General features: G+C 42.1%; 1 protein-coding gene across 6 annotated transcripts in view; it reads left to right on the forward strand.

Moving 5' to 3' along the window:
* Nucleotides 1-18,651, forward strand: part of CSGALNACT1 (chondroitin sulfate N-acetylgalactosaminyltransferase 1) — a 337,323-nt gene that overhangs the window by 124,459 nt on the left and 194,213 nt on the right. For 4 of the 6 annotated variants that reach the window (XM_052661378.1, XM_052661376.1, XM_052661381.1 and 1 more), the window contains exon 2: nt 8,304-8,421. The exons of the other annotated variants lie outside the window; for them this stretch is intronic. The gene's annotated coding sequence lies outside the window, so the exon portion shown is untranslated. The remainder of the gene's footprint in view (nt 1-8,303; nt 8,422-18,651) is intronic. 6 annotated transcript variants of the gene reach the window in all.

Genomic DNA, 18,651 nt, shown 5'->3' on the forward strand with positions numbered 1-18,651 from the left:
TGTGATGGTCATGGTTCTCTCTTTTTGTTCTTTTTCTTTTCTTCCATATTATTAACTCCTGTTCTGACATTTTCTTTGACTTGCTTTTTTTTTTTTTTTAATATTACTTATTGGGTAAGACACTGGGGCTGGCATCCTGGGTTTACCAACTGCATCCGTGCCCAAATTGCTTCACTTTTCAGAAACCCAGTTTCCTCCTCTGTAAAATGTGATGAACACAGTGTCTACTGTAAAGATTTAAGTATTCAATATGTGGATAAACATAAAGTTCTCAGAACAGTACAGCTGCCTGGCGAGTACTCAACAAATGATCAGCTGTTTTAATTTGTAAAGTATGTTTAGTTAGCCTGTGTTGGGTCTTAGCTGCAGCACGTGGGATCCTGGGTCTTCATTGCAGCCTGTGGGATCTTCACTTGCAGCGTGCTAACTCTTAGCTGTGATCTGACTGGAGAGTGAACCCAGGTCCCTGCACTGGGAACGTAGAGTCTTAGCCACTGAACCACCAGGGAAGTCCTGATGATATCAGCTATCTTTAAACTTTTTACTTTGAAATCATTTAGACTCACAAGAAGTTGAAGAAACAGTGTAGAAAGTTCTCCTGAAACCATCGCAGCTTCATCTAATGACGGATCTTCCATAGTGACAATGCTTCGTGAAACCCAGGAAACTGCCCTTGGTACAATATTAAGCACAGACCGTGTTTGGGTTTCATTCTTTTTCGTGCTGTCATTTGTGTGTTCATGTGTGTGTGTGTACAGTTCTGTGCCATTTCAGGACACACCTTCATGCGACCACCACCTGGTAGGATGCAGGATCGTCCTGTTTGCACAAAGGCTGTCCCGTCACGGTCACCCCTTCCTGGACACCGTGGATCTGTTCTCCGTCACTTTTGGAGAACGTCGTGCAAGGGGAATCACAGCTTTGAAGATCGCTCTTCCGCTCAGTATAATGACCTTGAGACCCATCCAGGTTGTTCATGGGACAGCAGTCCTTGCCTTTTCACTGTGGAGCCGTGGCCCCGAGTTCGTTCTTCCATTGACCGTTTGAAAGACTTTTGGGTTGTTGTCAGTTCTTTGGCTATTACAGACAACGCTGCTGTGAAAACTTATGTCCACTTTGTGTGAGCATTTTTCATTCCCTAAACTTGTGATTGCTGAGTCATGTGTGAAGGATATGTCTAACTTAAAAAAAACCCAAAACCGTCAAGCTATTTTCTCTGGTGCTGTCCCATTTTACATTTCTGCTAGCAATGTAGGCGACCTCCAGTTTCTCTGCGCTGCTGTGTTTTATTTTTGCCATCCTAAGAGCCGTGAGGCAGTATCTCACTGTCACTTTAATCTGCATTTCCCTAATGGCTAGTGGTGTTGGGCATCTCCTCATGAAGTTGTCATCTGCATATTCTTTTTAGTGATGGACTGGTTTCCAGCCTTTTGCTCCTTTTAAAAATTGGATTCCGTGTGTTCTTACTATTGAATTTAGAAAGTTCATATGTTCAGCATACAAGTCCTTTGTTAGATATGTGGTTTGCAAATGTTTTCTCCCTTTATGTGGCATCCCCTTGCAGGATGTTTTTTAGAGTGAAAGTTTTTAATTTATTGAATTTTTTCCTTTATCGATCACGCTTTTGTTATGTCTGCAATTTCTTTGCCTAACCCTGAATTGTAAAGATTTTTCTCCTCTGTGTGTTCCTAAAAGCTTTATATTTTTACGTTTTACATTGACATCTAGGATCTATTTGGATTTAATTTTTGTTTAAGGTATGAGGTTTAGATTGAAATTCTTTCCTTTTCTTTGAGTATGGATAAACAATCATTCCGACACCATTTATTGAAGACACTATACTTCCTCCAGTCAGTTGCTTTTGTGTCTTTGTAAAAAAGATTCATTGGCCATACTGATGAGCTATTTCTGGGTTCTTAAATCTGGTGTATTGATCTGTGTGTCTATGCCTCCGCCAATAAATACCCCGCTGTCTTGATTACAGAGTGAGCCTCAAAACGGAGTACTATGACTCCTCTCTCTTATTCTTCTTTTCCCAGATTGCTTTTAGTTATTTTAGTTCGTTGCCTTTCCCTATACATTTTAGAAGAAGCTTGTCTTTGTTCAACAAAAAAACGCTTTGCTGAGATCAGCTGTTATTTTAAATACTGTTATTACTTTTCCCATTCTGTATTTGTTTTATTGTCTTACTTTATCATTCTCACAATTGCCTAGAACCAAAGTGGGCTTTAGAGATCACTTAGCGTGATTCCAGTGATTGCTGTGGAGACAATGTCATCTTCCTTCAGAATAGATTCCACCCTGGTGAGTGCTCCTGAGATCACTCGGGGTCAACTGGTTGAGGGCCGGGGTTCGCAGCTTCTGAGTCTTTCATCTGAAGAGTTTTAGTCTCTGGAAGAATTTTAGTGCTTTCATCTGAAGGATTTTCAATTTGTCACAAGGCCTTGTCCCTGCTAAACCTACCGAATCTCTTCTTTTTCCCTTATATTGTTCTACTTTCTTGAAAGACATTATTTTAGAATTTGCTGTTGAGTGCTAAAGATAACATGATCAATGGTGTGGAGTCCCCTTGGAAACTTGTTAAAAGTGCAAGTTCCTGTAACTGGGGGTTTTGATTCAGTAAGTGTGATGTGCAGCTCACCACAATTTTTGTTTGTTTGTTTGGGTGTTTATGAACTTTTTGTTTTGTATTGGGGTATAGCTGATTAACAATGTTGTAATAATTTCAGATGAACACCGAAGGAACTCAGCCATACATATACATGGATCCATTCTCTCCCAGACTCCTCTCCCATCCAGGTTGCCATATAAGAGTTCCATGTGCTGGTCAGTAGGTCCTTGCTGGTTATCCTTTTTGGATATAGCAGTGTGTTCATGTCCATCCCAAATTTCCTAACCATCCCTTCCCCTGGCAACCATACATTTGTTCCCAAATCAATGAGTCTTTCTGTTTTCTAAGTTCACTTGTATCCTTTCTATTTAGATTCCACGCATAAGGGATGTCATGCGACATATCTCCTCCTCTGTCTGACTTACTTCCCTGTCTGACTGTCTCTAGGTCTGCCCATGCTGCTGCAAATGGCTTTATGTCATTCTCTTTAGTGGGTGAGTGAGACTGCATTGTATGTGTGTACCACGTCTCCCTTATCCTTTCCTCTGCTGATGGACCTCTAGGTCGCTTCCGTGTCTTGGCTATTATAAACAGCGCTGCCGTGAACATGGGGATGCATGTATCCTTCTGGATCATGTTTTTGTCCAGATATATGCCCGAGGTGGCATCGCAGGGTCATTTGGTAGCTCTGGTTTTAGTTTTTTGACGAACTTCCGTACTGTTCTCCATAGTGGCTGCACCAGCTTACATGCCCACCTACAGTTTTGGAGGGTTCCCTTCTCTCCACACCCTCTCCAGCATTTATTGTTTGTGGGTTTTTTGGTTTTTTTTTTTTTTTGTGATAGCCTTTCTGGCTGGTGCGAGGGGATGTCTCATTGTAGTTCTGATTTGCACTTCTCTAATGGGAAATAGATGGGGAAACAGTGGAAACAGTGTCAGACTTTATTTTTTTGGGCTCCAAAGTCACTGCAGATGGTGACTGCAGCCATGAAATTAAAAGACGCTTACTCCTTGGAAGAAAAGTTATGGCCAACCTAGATAGCATATTCAAAAGCAGAGACATTACTTTGCCGACTAAGGCCTGTCTAGTCAAGCCTATGGTTTTTCCTGTGGTCATGTATGGATGTGAGAGGTGGAGTGTGAAGAAGGCAGAGCGCCGAAGAATTGATGCTTTTGAACTGTGGTGTTGGAGAAGACTCTTGAGAGTCCCTTGGACTGCAAGGAGATCCAACCTGTCCATTCTGAAGGAGATCAGCCCTGGGATCTAAAGCTGAAACTCCAGTACTTTGGCCACCTCATGCGAAGAGTTGACTCATTGGAAAAGACTCTGATGCTGGGAGCGATTGGGCGAAGGAGGAGAAGGGGACGACCGAGGATGAGATGGCTGGATGGCATCACTGACTCAATGGACGTGAGTCTGAGTGAACTCCGGGAGTTGGTGATGGACAGGGAGGCCAGGCATGCTGCGATTCATGGGGTCGCAAAGAGTCGCCATGACTGAGCGACTGAACTGAACTGAACTGAACTGAGTATTAGTGATGTTGAAATCTTTTCGTGTGCCTATTGGCTGTCTGTCACGTGACTGGTTCTGGCCAATGGAACGTGAGCATGGCCAGGGTGTCTTCTTTGGAGAAATGTGTACTTTAAGTCTTCTGCCCAGGTTTTGAGTGGGCTGTTTGTTTTGATGCTACTTAGTGTCATGAGCTGTTTGTAAATTTTGAAGACTAATCCCTTATTGGTCACATCATTGGCAAATGTTTTCTCCTAAGCTGTGGGTTGTCTTTTCATTTTGTTTATTGTTCAGGATCCCACAGTTTGAAGAGGCACCTCAATGACCCTGATGCAGGGAGGCTGTGGGCCACACTTGGATCCACCTAAGACTGAGGCCGATTGAGAAGTCACATGACCTTGGAGTCATAGATGTGGGGTCAGCTTCTCACTCGCCTGTTTATTAGCTCTGTGCTTTGATTTCTTCATCTATAAAATGGTAATAACACATCTGGTTCCCAAGTCTCCTCTGTTTAAACATGATGTGTGTGAAGTTGGTACCCACATCAGTGAAGACCACTTCCTTCCTCCTTCCTCCTTAATGAACTGGGAAGGTTGATGTGCATTGGAGGTAAGAACAGTGTCACCTGTTCAACCAACCACTTCACTTTCCTCTTGATCACTGGGTGACCACCCTTGCCTGCCCCTTGGGATCTGGGTAGGGTCATGTGACTAGTTCTGGCCAATGGAACGTGAGCATGGCCAGGGTGTGTCACTTCTGGATGGAGAGGCCACGTCTGACCTCCCTGTGTGTGTCTGTGTCCCTTCTGGCTGCTTGACACCCGGACGACACTGCAGCAAGAAGGTGGTGGCAGTCCCTGAGTCACTGTGCTGATTTGGAAGAGAACTAAGCCTTTGTTGTTTTAAACCACTGAGATTTAAGGGGATGGGTGAGTGGTAATTACTCCAATTAATATGCTGATGGATATTTAGAAGTGTAAAGCAAAATTATCTTTTGAATATTATATTTATTATACTACTGTAAATGCTTCATTTTTATTGAGCTACAGGAAATACGTTATGAAGCATGCAGGCAATTTCATCGGAGGCTGTAAACACAAGATGTTCATTTGTGATTATAGACTTTCTTTTCAAACTGGAATATATGTGAGAGTTTTATGTATTGGTAAAGAAAGAAAGTGAAGTCGCTCAGTCGTGTCCGACTTTGTGAACCCATGAACTGTAGCCTACCAGTCTCCTCCATCCGTGGGATTTTCCAGGCAAGAATACTGGAGTGGGTTGCCATTTCCTTTTCCAGGAGATCTTCCCAACCCAGGGATTGAACCCGGGTCTCCCGCACTGTAGGCAGACGCTTTACTGTCTGAGCCACCAGGGAAGTCCAAGTATATGTATTGGTGGCCTTATGTAATTCTCAAGAACCAGAAGGCAGCTCAGGTGTCCAGGTGAATGTCAAGATAATCGTCTCTTAAGGATAAGGGCCATCGGGAATTAGAATGGCAGAAGCAACAGTCTTGGAGGGTCTCCTCTGCCGAGGAGGTGGTCTGACAGTCTAGCGCGGGCGGGCATTCCTCTACTGGGAGAGAAGTGCTGGGCACTGGGAGGAAAGACGGTACCATTTCTCACTGTAAAACAGAAGGTTCTTGTATTCCGTGGAGTGGCTGCCCAGGGTCTGTGTCCGAGGCGTTTAACCGTTTGTCTCCGGTGACCTCAACGCAGGAGGAAGGTGGGCCCCTTCTCAGGTGGAGGCTCAGTCTGTGCTCCATTAATAAAAGTCACAGATCTCAGGACAGCATGTCAGGCGGGAAGCAGGCCTGTTCACCACTTTCATATGCCTTCTTTTTAAAAATTATTTTAATTGGAGGCTAATTACTTTACAGTATTGTAGTGGTTTTTGCCATACATTGACATGAATCAGCCATGGGTGTACAGGTGTCCCCATGAACCCCTCTCCCACCTCCCTCCCCACCGCATCCCTCAGGGTCATCGCAGTGCACCGACCCTGAGCGCCCTGTCTCATGCATTGAACCTGCACTGGCGATCTCTTTCACATATGGTAATATACATGTTTCAATGCTATTCTCTCAAATCACCCACCCTCGCCTTCTCCCACAGAGTCCGAAAGTCTGTTCTTTATATCTGTGTCTCAAAAGATGCCTTCTTGACTTAGAAGTTTTTCCTTCTGGAAGGATTTATATTTTCATTATCATTCAGTTCTAAATAATTTTTGATGAATGAATTATTTAAAAGTTTATTGGTTAATTCTAGACATTGGAGGATTTTTTTTTTCATTTCTGTTAATTGATTTCTGGTTTGATTTCACTGTGATCAGTGAATGCACTCAATGTAATTTCCATCTTTAGAGATTTGCTGAGACTTGCATTCTGGCCCAGCAGGAGGTCAGTTGTTGTAAACATTCTGTTTACTCCTGAAAATGAGGCATGTTCTACAGTTGTTGAGTGTGGAAGAGTGTTTGTAGTGTTGTTCAATTAAAAAGTGTGTCAGACCAGCTTTATGCTGCTTATAAGAGACACTTTTTGCATTAAGGACATAGAGATGTTAAAAGCAAAAGGATAGAAAATTTCAGTTTTTTCAGTTCGTACTGCTAGCTTCTGAGAGATGTGTGTTGGAATATTTCACTGTGATTATGGATAAGTGCTTATGCTTACCTGTCCCTCATTTCCTTCCCTTTTTGCTTTGTATGGTTCAAGCAATATTACATTTATACAAAATATAAGATTGCTATATCAGCCTGATGACAGTGATTTTTCCCTTAAAGTCTACTTTGATTAACAGAGCCCTTCCAGCTTGCTTTTGGTTAGTGTCGGCATGCTCTTATCTTTTTAAAAAGCCTATTACCATCAACCATTTGCATCTTTATGTTTAAAGCACCTCTCTTACAAGCAGTTAAGTTTAATTGTGCATCTGATTTATCAATCTGTCTTGTAATTGGACTAGTCTTTTTGCCTTTGACAAAATTGCAGGTCTGTTTGGGTTTCAAGCTGCCATCTGACTGTCTGATCTCCATTTGTCCCACCTGTTCTTGTTCGTCTTTCTCTTCTTTTTTGCCTTGTTTTTAAACAAGTATTGTTTACTTTTCTGTTTTTTCCCTCTCTTCTTCGGCTTGTGGATTATGCATTCTTTTATGTTCTTCTAGTGGTTGCCTTAGACAAGGGCTGACTTATTAAAGGCTGATACAGATGAGTACTTTTCCTGTTTCCTGGCCAATACAAGGACCTAGCTGTTGTTCAGTAGCTAAGTGATGTCTGACTCTTTGCAGTCCCACGGACTATGGCCTACCAGCATATTCTGTCCGTGAGATTCTGCAGGCAGGCATACTGGCGTGGGTTGCCATGCTCTCCTCCTGAGGATCTTAGGGACCCAGGCTTTGACCTGTATCACTTGTGTCTCCTGCATTGGCAGGCGGGCTCTTTACCACTAGCGCCATTTGGGAAGACCCTGGATGGATCATAGACCTAAATATATGAGCCAAAGCTATAATACTTCTTGTCCAAGTTCTGGGAAAACTCTAGTAAAGAAATGTACAAAGAAGCAATAGCTGTGTTTAAGTCAGTAATGTCTGCCCCCTTTCATTGGAAGATCCCCGAGTCAGCAGATACAATTAGGATGCTTTTAACTAGTTTTGGAGAAACTAATGATGTGCTGGGACCTGTTAACAACCAGCTCTCTGGGGAAAAAAGGAATTGCATATATATCTATACCTCTGTACATAAATTACTTATAAATGTTACTGGTGTAGAGTATTAGTACACAATTTACAAATAACAATAAAATATGCAATGTTCTTTATCATAAGGTGGATTAGAAATCTTATCACCTTGGTCTAAACTACCCAGATCTCACTCAAGGTTTTTCTGCTATTTTTACATTTTTTTTTATAGCATTGGGTTTCTCTGCTTGTCTGTTCAGATGTGAAGCAGGTAATTCCTCTCCTTTGCTGTGACTGTGCCTTCTAAGTGTGCACTCCCCGTGTCCAGCTGGCAGGTTTTGGGTGGGAGCACCTCACGGTCCCCACCTGAGCGCCTTCCCTTGAGATTGAGAAGGAGCATCTGACCGTAGCCCCCTGCTGGGGTGTCCGTGTTCTCTTTCTTGCCCAATGCACAGAGCTCAGCATGTCTTAACAGTAAATGCTAATGTTAAAATGAAGAATTTTATTCTTTTCCAGCCCTGGGAAATCCTCTGCACTGCGTAATGGTAGAGATTGTGTGATGCGCACTCTTTGGGGGTCAGGTGCTGCCTTTGGCACTTTCTCCTTCTTTCAACCTCCCTGTGCAGCTCCTTAGGTAAGTTCCATCCTTACCCTCTTTTTAAAAGTGAGAAAACTGAGATCCAGTTTGGAACACTTGCGCGAGGTTTCAGGTGGCCAGCCTGGAATTCGAACCCCAGTTCACGTGACCTGTAACCGCTTGCTGCCCGGTGACTGGTCAGCGGTCTGTCCTGCTCCTCCTTAACCTTTCAAGGAACCTTGCTGGCCTCTGCTTCCCTTTCTATTCTCAGAACTTAGTGCTCCTTGACGTTTAGAGGCTGAGGACAGGGCCATTTTTTTTTGGTCATGCGTGAGTATGTCAATGATACACAACGCGGGTCTTGAAAAAGAAGAAAGCTACAGGTTGGAGGAGCTGCCTCGTTTCCCTCACCTGCATGAGAACCACCACTTGTCCTGAGTGCCTGGATGTCCCCCTAGCCCCGACTCCTGGAGCTTTCTGGAAGGGTCCACACCTGGGGTCTCCTCCTCCCCAGCCCAGCTGCATCATGGCCCTGCAGTGAGCGTTTTAAACACAGATAGGACCATGTCCATCTCTCGACTAGGCTGTGTTAGTGGCTCCATGGCCTTTTGGACGTGGTTCCTTCCCTCAGGGAGACTCCCAGCCTTCTCACGCCCTCCCCGCCCGCTTTTGGGCTCTCTGGGAGTCTGCACCCCCAGCCACGTTCATGGCTGTCTTCCTCTCTCCTGTGTCTCCTCTCATCTTCCTTCCCACCTTCCCACTCAGGCGTGGTTAGATGCTCCTGCAGCCCCTACGATGCCCCCAGACTCCACAGCCTTCTGAACTCGGGGTGGTGGGGAGCTGAGGGTCTGTGAGGTCCCTGAGAGCAGGGGCAGTAGCCCCATCATGGCACTGGGCCCTTGGGGTCAGTTGGCACGTTTCTGTGGGATGAGTGGGAAATGGAGGTTGGCCTGTTTCAACCACCGGCTCCCCACCCCATTAAACATTTCACTTGTTTTGAGGTGAAGAGTTCGACATGGAAGAAAATGGGTGGTAGTAATAATTACATTATGTAGATCCAGCGGGAAGGAAAAAACCAGAAAGTGTGACGGATGCAGCTATGCTCGGACAGCGTGCCAGTTAAGAGCTGGGCAGGACGCGCCCCTCCCTGGACCCTGGTTCCCAGGATGGGGGACACTGGGCACCACGATTGCTGGGGTTCTTCCAGGCCTGTGGTCCTTACGGTCATACTTGATGGCCGATGGATGGTAAGGTTGGGGTATATATTGTGCAGAGATAGAGAACTTCTCGAAAGATCTGGAATTCTGATTATTTCCTAATCATGATGGGAGGACAAGTCTCATTGTAAGCTCATAGGAACGTGCTGACTTCTACTGAGTCCCTCTTGTAAAAGCTTGTCTATTCTTCCTTCGTATTGTTGAATAAATGACATGGTAACATAAATCAGTACAATTTTATTTTAAGACACCCTCACATGTAAAATATGTACATCAAAATGAATGCAAAGTAATTCAGTGACGATATCCAGGGGGCTGTTCCCAGGAGACTGCCTTCGCTTAAAATACGTTTGGAACTTCTGTTCAGAATTACCCGTGAGAACTTGCACACTCTCGTCTCTAACGCTGGCAGATCTGTCTTTGCAGGACAAATTGGTGAACCAAGTGGGTGGTTGAACTGTGTTACTGCCTTCTTTATTGTTTATCAGTTTGCTTACTTTATGTTCATTTGGAGAACCTAGAGGAAAGAAGAAAATCAACCCAGTCTATATTCTAGTTAAAAACTAGTCAGTCCTTGGAAGAAAACTCTGAACATCATGGTTGCAGAGCCAGGAGGTGCTCAGAGTCTCAGAGTTTTCATCCAGTACAAGAAGTCTTTTTTCTGACTTCCTTGCCAGTGCCCTGGGATAGGATTTTTCTGTATCAGGAAGTCAGGATGCCTGAATTCATTTAAGGAAGCAAAGTCCTCTCAGGCCATCTTTTCCTTTATCTTGGCCTTTAGGCCCTCTTTTTTTTTTTTTTTTAAATAGGGATGTGCTTAGTCTTGTCCAGCTCTTTGCAGCCTTTTGGACTATAGCTGTCCAGGCTCCTCTGTCCATGGGATTCTCCAGGCAAGAATACTGGAGTGGGTTGCCATTTCCTCCTCCAGGGGACATTCCCAACTCAGGGATTGAACCCACTTCTCCTGCTTCCCCTGCATTGGCAGGCAGATTTTTTACCACTGCACCACCTCGGAAGCCCTCAAAATCTGTAGAGCATGCACGATGCAATAGAAAGAGGAAGAACTTAGAAAGAGCTTGTTTGATTAGGTCTCATGAACTGTGCTAACACGCACAGGTGGGTTTACCTATGGAAACCTAGGTGCTTTGCTTGTAAAAGCAAGGTCAGCCTCTCTGCCCAAGCTATTGTAGGATTATAGGGACCATTCATTCCTTTACTCAGTAATGGCTATATTTAGATGCCATTAGACACTGGTGGTGTTAAAAAAGGAGATAGAGTCATGTGAGAGAGCGATTCTGGGGGGTGTGCATGTTGGTGTGCTTGAGTAGACAAGAAAGCCCAAGATATGTGAGCTGAAATAATACCTCAGAGAGCAGTTGCTAATATTCAGTTCCGTTGAGCAACATTCTGTTGAGCAAATATTTAGGAGTGGGATTGCTAAGTCAATGACATGTGAATCTTCGGTTTTAGTTCAGTTCAGTTGAGTCACTCAGTCGTGTCCGACTCTTTGCGACCCCGTGGACTGCCACCCAGGCCTCCCTGTCCATTGCCAACTCCCGGAGTTTACTCAAACTCATGTCCATTGAGTTGGTGACGCCACCCAACCATCTCATTCTCTGTCGTCCCCTTCTCCTCCTGCCTTCAATCTTTCCTAGCATCAGGGTCTTTTCCAATGAGTCAACTCTTCGCATGAGGTGGCCAAAGTATTGGAGTTTCAGCTTCAACATCAGTCCTTCCAGTGAACACCCAGGACTGATCTCCTTTAGGATGGACTGGTTGGATCTCCTTGCAGTCCAAGGGACTCTCAAGAGTCTTCTCCAACACCACAGTTCAAAAGCATCAATTCTTCAGCGCTTAGCCTTCTTTGTAGTCCAACTCTCACATCCATACATGACTACTGGAAAAATGATAGCTTTGACTAGACAGACCTTTGGCAGCAACATATTAGGCACTCAAAAAGTTGAGGTGTTTTATCCTTGCAAATGTCCCAATTTTGTCCCCATATATCTTTCACAAATAGCTAGACAAGATAATAAAAAATCTTATCCAGTTTTCACACAAAGACCTGGTTTACCGAAAGCCTTATTAAAATTCAAAGTAGAAAATACTGTGAAGAAGGAAGTAACAGGTTTGAAGAACACACTATTGTTTTTAATGCTGGAAACAATCCAGTGAGGTCAGTACTGTTGGTATGCCTATTTTAAAACTGAAGCTCGAAAAAGTTAAATGATTTTCCTAAAGTCATGTAGCTATCATGCAATGATACCAATGTTTGAACGTGCATATGTCTTAACTCCAAAGTCTTTTCTTATCAACATTATCACCAGAGATGAGATTACCATGAAAAAGTGATGTTTAAGCTTCTGGACCCCAAGATGTTTAAGCTTCTGGTCCCTTCAAGACCAGAGATTCCTTGAGTGTAAAAAGTAATTCCCTGGTGGTCCAGTGGGACTTCAGTGTGCGGTGGGGATGTGGGTTCCATCCTTGGTCGGGGAACTAGGATCCTGCGTACTGCACAGTGCGGCCAGGGGCAAAAAAAAGATAATAGTTGCCACCTCTTAGGGTTGTTCTGAGGATTAAAATAGATGATATATATATAGTACTTGAGTTCTGGACAGATTTAAAAAAAAGTAGTTAATAATTGTGGCCATTACTATTAAAACAAAAGTAACCTAAAGATCTACCCTAATTTAGCATAAGTATTATTTTGGTATATTTTTTCTAATTTTAAAAATATCTCACATGTATATTTTATTTAAGACAAATTGAGATCTCACTGCCTCTTTTACTTAGTACTGTATAATGAGTGTATTCCCATTCAAAATCTGATCTTTGGGGGTTACATTTTATCCCATCATATGTATCCATGGTGTATTCACCGTTTTCCTGTTGTCTCTTAATAGCAGTTTCTGGATGCGTTTATTTGTCTGTACACTCAATGATAGAAATATTTACTAGTTTGATAAACTAAACTGCTTCTTAAAAGTGAAATTTTTACTGTTCAGTTCAGTTCAGTCACTCAGTCGTGTCTGACTCTTTGGGACCCCGTGAATCGCAGCACACCAGGCCTCCTGTCCATCACCAACTCCCAGAGTTCACTCAGACTCAAGTCCATCGAGTCAGTGATGCCATCCAGCCATCTCATCCTCGGTCGTCCCCTTTTCCTCCTGCCCCCAATTCCTCCCAGCATCAGAGTCTTTTCCAATGAGTCAACTCTTGGCATGAGGTTGCCAAAGGACTGGAGTTTCAGCTTTAGCTTCATTCTTTCCAAAGAAATCCCAGGGCTGATCTCCTTCAGAATGGACTGGTTGGATCTCCTTGCAGTCCAAGGGACTCTCAAGAGTCTTCTCCAACACCACAGTTCAAAAGCATCAATTCTTCAGCACTCAGCCTTCTTCACAGTCCAACTCTCACATCCATACATGACCTGTTAGTGAGGTCGAAATTTTTCACATAGTCTTTTTTTTTATTAAATGTTCTTTTGCTCCAGTGTCTGCTTTATTTGGTATAAATATTGCCATCTAACCCTTCTTTCCATTTGTATTTTCTAGACACGCTTTGCTCTTATTTTTATGTTTGATTTTGGGTCATTCAGTATTAGGTCCATCTTATAAATAGCATATAATTGGATGATAAAAATCTTTTCCTTTTTGGGGGTCTATTTAACCCATTCACATTTATTGTCATATTTTATAGATTTGCTCCTTTGTTAAATAATTTTTTTAACATTTTATGCCTCTTGTTCTCTGTGCTTTTGTGATATGGATTGTATTTTTGTTTTCTTTCTAATGATTTGAAAGGTACACATCCAGTTCTGTTGTTGCCAATTTTATAGCTTCAAAAAATAAAATGGACTCAAATTAGCTCTGAAAGTTCTTGTGAAAGAGGGTGTTGGAATGAAGTCATGAGCAATGGAACATGATTGGAATAAATGTCTACCCCTCCAAGAGACTGCTGTGACATGCAGTCTCATTTGACTTCAACTGTTGATACTTTTATGTAAGAAAAAAAATAGTATTTTACAGTAAGGTCAGCGTGCTGTGATTTGACCCTTTGGTTACTTGAAGGCTCATTTAAAATAAATAAAGAAAAAAAAAAGCCAAAACTTCTGTCTAGGCCCTTCCTCTGCTGTGCACCCTGCTTCCTCGTCACCTCACCTCACCTCCTGTGTAAGGTGTGGCAAGCCGCCTGCCAGGCCTGCGTGGGCAGTGTGGCTGAAACAGCCTGTGTTATCAGATGCTGGAGAAGCCTCTTTCTTCCTGGCTTCCGTTTCCACATCTGCAAGTTTAAGAAGTTGGGACGCATAATCTCTCAGGTCACTTCTACGTTTCAACCTTCTATGATTCAGCAGTTTATTAAACAGCTGTTTGCATAGCTTTAGTACCAGGGCCTATGTAGAATGAGAAGCACAGTACCGATCTGTGTTTAAAAAGCAGAGACGAGATCTCAAGTTGGTAAAAGATCCTGTGTTTTGATCTGTGTGGGGGTTGTATCATGTATGAATCTTCGAATTGCATTGGCTGTACCTTTAAGATGAAGACAACTTCATCACTTTACTTGCATGTCTTATGCTTGATAAACAGGATAAATAAACCAAAAAGAGAGAGAGAAGAAAAACAAGCAAGATGTTTAAAGGTTGTGGTTATGAGGATGGTGTACGGAGAATTCACAGGAAGTAGATAATGAGGTTGAATCCTGTCATCAATTACCAGCCTTTGAATCTTGCGCACATTATTTATGTTTTTGAGAGTCAGTTTCTTTAGTGCAAATGAAATTTCTAGTGTCTACATTATGCGGCAGTCAGGGGTACTAAGTGAGTTATAGGGCACAGAAGGCTCCTGGCGTGTAGTAGGTGATCAATACCTATTTTCAAGAAGAGGCAGTGAGAGTTTTAAACAGATGTATGACAGATTCAAAGAGCTAAGAGACTTTACATCCATCTTTTGAAATCACCCTGAATAAATAAAACCCAGAAAGCCTAGTGTTAAAGAGACTATGAAGGAAAAGCTAAACTCATATTTTTCTGGTGATGTTGCAAATTGGTAATACCTCTTGAAGAGAGCCCCTGGCAACTTATAATAAAAGTCATCCAGCTGATTATGGTCTTTAAGCTGGTAATCCCACTTTTTCAAATTACAGCCTGAGAAAATAGCTCCAAAGGATAAACAAAATTTATTTATTTAAAAATGCTTGACCGAATTATAACAGTGGAAACAACTAGCTGAAAGATGGCTTAATGAAACCATTTCAGTGATACAGTGGAATATTTGTCCTTTTAAAACGACAGATACCAGGACCTAGTAGATACATGGAGAATTCAGGCAAAAAGTTGGAAAATGGTGTCCATATCCAAACATAGCCACGTAAACCCTTTCCTGTGCAATGACAAAGGTTGGAAGTGAACTTTGTAAATCTCGAGTTTTGTGTGGGAAAGAGGGTATCCGAATTTTTTCGTTTATTAATTTTTTTGGCTGCGCTGGGTCTTTGTTGCTGCCTGGGGGCCTTCTCTAGTTGCAGCGAGTGGGCGCTTCTCACTGCAGGAGCTTCTCTTGTTGCAGAGCTCAGGCGCTCGGGCACGTGGGCTCCAGCAGTTGTAGCGTGTGGACTCAGTTCAGTTCAGTTCAGTCACGCAGTTGTGTCCGACTCTTTGCAACCCCATGGGCTGCAGCACGCCAGGCCTCCGTGTCCATCACCACTTACCCTGCCATATGTAGAATCTTCTCACACCAGCGGTCAAACCCGTGTTGCCTGCATTGGGAGCTGGATTCTTAACCACTGGACAACCAGGGAAGTCCAAAGCTGAACTAGGTTTAAATCTCTGGTTTATTGTAGTATAGTGATTGCTAAATGGGTCCATAAAAATATAAACTATATGTTCTGAGTTAGCACAGGACATCTATGAAGAGTGTATGAACCAAATAAAATGAACCAAAGAATAAAAATGTAGGGCAGAAAGACAGGTGGAATTAGAGAAAAATAGTCATTATGCTTCCTCTAATTTTTAAGTGTGCCTCACAATGCATCATGACAGTAGTTATCACACTTGAGAAGTGCTTTTCCCGGAAATAAAGTTCAAGGCAGCTGAAACCCTCAATAGAGAGAAGAAAACTCAGGGAGAAGTTGTGTTTGGGGATATCTGGTTTCTTGTCAGTTGCATTCTTTTTCCAGCTGCTTTTCCTTCTTTTCTTTTGTGACAAAGGAGACGGTTTTATAGATGCTGAAATGGTTTACAATTGCCTTATTTAGTTGCTCTTATTTTTTATGTCTCCCCAGAGGGTCACAAAAATCTTTCATTTAAAAAGAGAAAATGATGTGTTTTTAGTGCAAGGAGAGAACAGCCACTTTGGAGAACCTAGGGGAATGGAGATAAATGCAGTCTGGCCCCATGGCCACAACATGCCCAGTACTTTGGATCATCTCGGATGTTGGAAGCTTTACAGGGAGAATGGAATGAGCTCTGGGCAATGGGATGCCTCCCTTTCACCACCTGAAAGCCCAAACCAACTTTAAAAAAACTGTATCTTTTATTTTTTAATTGAAATATAGTCAGTGTACAATATGATGTTAGTTTCACGATCACATAATGGTTTGACATTTGCATCCATTATGAAATGGTCACCACAGTGAGTGCAGGGACCATCTGTCCCCATATACAGACATTACGGTGTTATGGGCCATCTTCCATATGTGGTATGTTACATTGCTGTGACTTATTCATTATATAACTCATATAACTGGGTGTTTGTACCACTTAATCCCCTTCGCCTATTTCATTCAGTCCGCCACTCCCCTCCCTCCAGCAACCACCCATTTGTTCTGTATATTTAAGAGTCTGCGTTCATTTTGTTTTAGATTCCACATATAAGTGAACTCATGTAGTATTTGTCTTTTTCTGACTGACTTACTTTATTCAGCATGATACTCCCTAGATCTATCTATGTTGTTGCATATGGCAAGATTTCATTTTTGTGTGTGTGGTTGAGTAGTATTTTGTATTGTATATACACCACACCTTCTTGGGCTTCCCTGGTAGCTCAGCTGGTAAAGAATCTGCCTGTAGAATAGAAGGAACATACCTCAACATAATAAAAGCTATATATGACAAACCCACAGCAAACATTATCCTCAATGCTGAAAAATTGAAAGCATTTTCCTTAAAGTCAGGAACAAGACAAGGGTGCCCACTTTCACTGCTACTATTCAACATAGTTCTGGAAGTTTTGGCCTTAGCAATCAGAGCAGAAAAAGAAATAAAAGGAATCTAAGTTGGAAAGAAGTAAAACTCTCACTGTTTGCAGATGACATGATCCTCTACCTAGAAAACCCTAAAGACTCCACCAGAAAATTACTAGAGCTAATCAATGAATATAGTAAAGTTGCAGGATATAAAATCAACACTCAGAAATCCCTTGCATTCCTATACACTAATAATGAGAAAGTAGAAAAAGAAATTAAGGAAACAATTCCATTCACCATTGCAACGAAAAGAATAAAATACTTAGGAATATATCTACCTAAAGAAACTAAAGACCTATATATACTATAAAATACTGATGAAAGAAATCAAAGAGGACACTAATGGAGAAATATACCATGTTCATGGATTGGAAGAATCAATATAGTGAAAATGAGTATACTACCCAAAGCAATCTACAGATTCAATGCAATCCCTATCAAGCTACCAGCAGTATTTTTCATAGAGCTAGAACAAATAATTTCACAATTTGTATGGAAATACAAAAAATCTCGAATAGCCGAAGCAATCTTGAGAAAGAAGAATGGAACTGGAGGAATCAACCTGCCTGACTTCAGGCTCTACTACAAAGCCACAGTCATCAAGACAGTATGGTACTGGCACAAAGACAGAAATATAGATCAATGGAACAAAATAGAAAGCCCAGAGATAAATCCACACACCTATGGACACCTTATCTTCCACAAAGGAGGCAAGAATATACAATGGAGTAAAGACAATCTCTTTAACAAGTGGTGCTCGGAAAACTGTTCAATCACTTGTAAAAGAATGAAATTAGATAATTTTCTAACACCATACACAAAAATAAACTCAAAATGGATTAAAGATCTAAATGTAAGACCAGAAACTATAAAACTCCTAGAGGAGAACATAGGCAAAACACTATCTGACCTAAATCACAGCAGGATCCTCTATGATCCACATCCCAGAATTCTGGAAATAAAAGCAAAAATAAACAAATGGGATCTAATTAAAATTAAAAGCTTCTGCACAACAAAGGAAACTATAAGCAAGGTGAAAAGACAGCCTTCTGAATGGGAGAAAATAATAGCAAATGAAGCAACTGACAAACAACTAATCTCAAAAATATACAAGCAACTTATGCAGCTCAATTCCAGAAAAATAAACGACCCAATCAAAAAATGGGTCAAAGAACTAAATAGACATTTCTCCAAAGAAGACATATGGATGGCTAACAAACACATGAAAAGATGCTCAACATCACTCATTATTAGAGAAATGCAAATCAAAACCACAATCAAAACCACACCAGTCAGAATGGGTGTGATCCAAAAGTCTACAAGCAATAAATGCTGGAGAAGGTGTGGAGAAAAGGGAACCCTCTTACACTGTTGGTGGGAATGCAAACTAGTACAGCCACTATGGAGAACAGTGTGGAGATTCCTTTAAAAATTGCAAATAGAGCTGCCTTATGACCCAGCAATCCCACTGCTGGGCATACACACCGAGGAAACCAGAATTGCAAGAGACACGTGTACCCCAATGTTCATTGCAGCACTGTTTATAATAGCCAGGACATGGAAACACCTAGATGTCCATCAGCAGATGAATGGATAAGAAAGCTGTGGTACTTATACACAATGGAGTATTACTCAGCCATTAAAAAGAATACATTTGAATCAGTTCTAATGAGGTGGATGAAACTGGAGCCTATTATACAGAGTGAAGTAAGCCAGAAAGAAAAACACCAATACAGTATACTAACACATGGAATTTAGAAAGATGGTAATGATAACCCTGTATGTGAGACAGCAAAAGAGACACAGATGTATAGAACGGACTTTTGGACTCTGA

The sequence above is a fragment of the Budorcas taxicolor genome, chromosome 24 (assembly GCF_023091745.1).
Source record: "Budorcas taxicolor isolate Tak-1 chromosome 24, Takin1.1, whole genome shotgun sequence".
Classification (NCBI taxonomy): Eukaryota; Metazoa; Chordata; class Mammalia; order Artiodactyla; family Bovidae; genus Budorcas; species Budorcas taxicolor.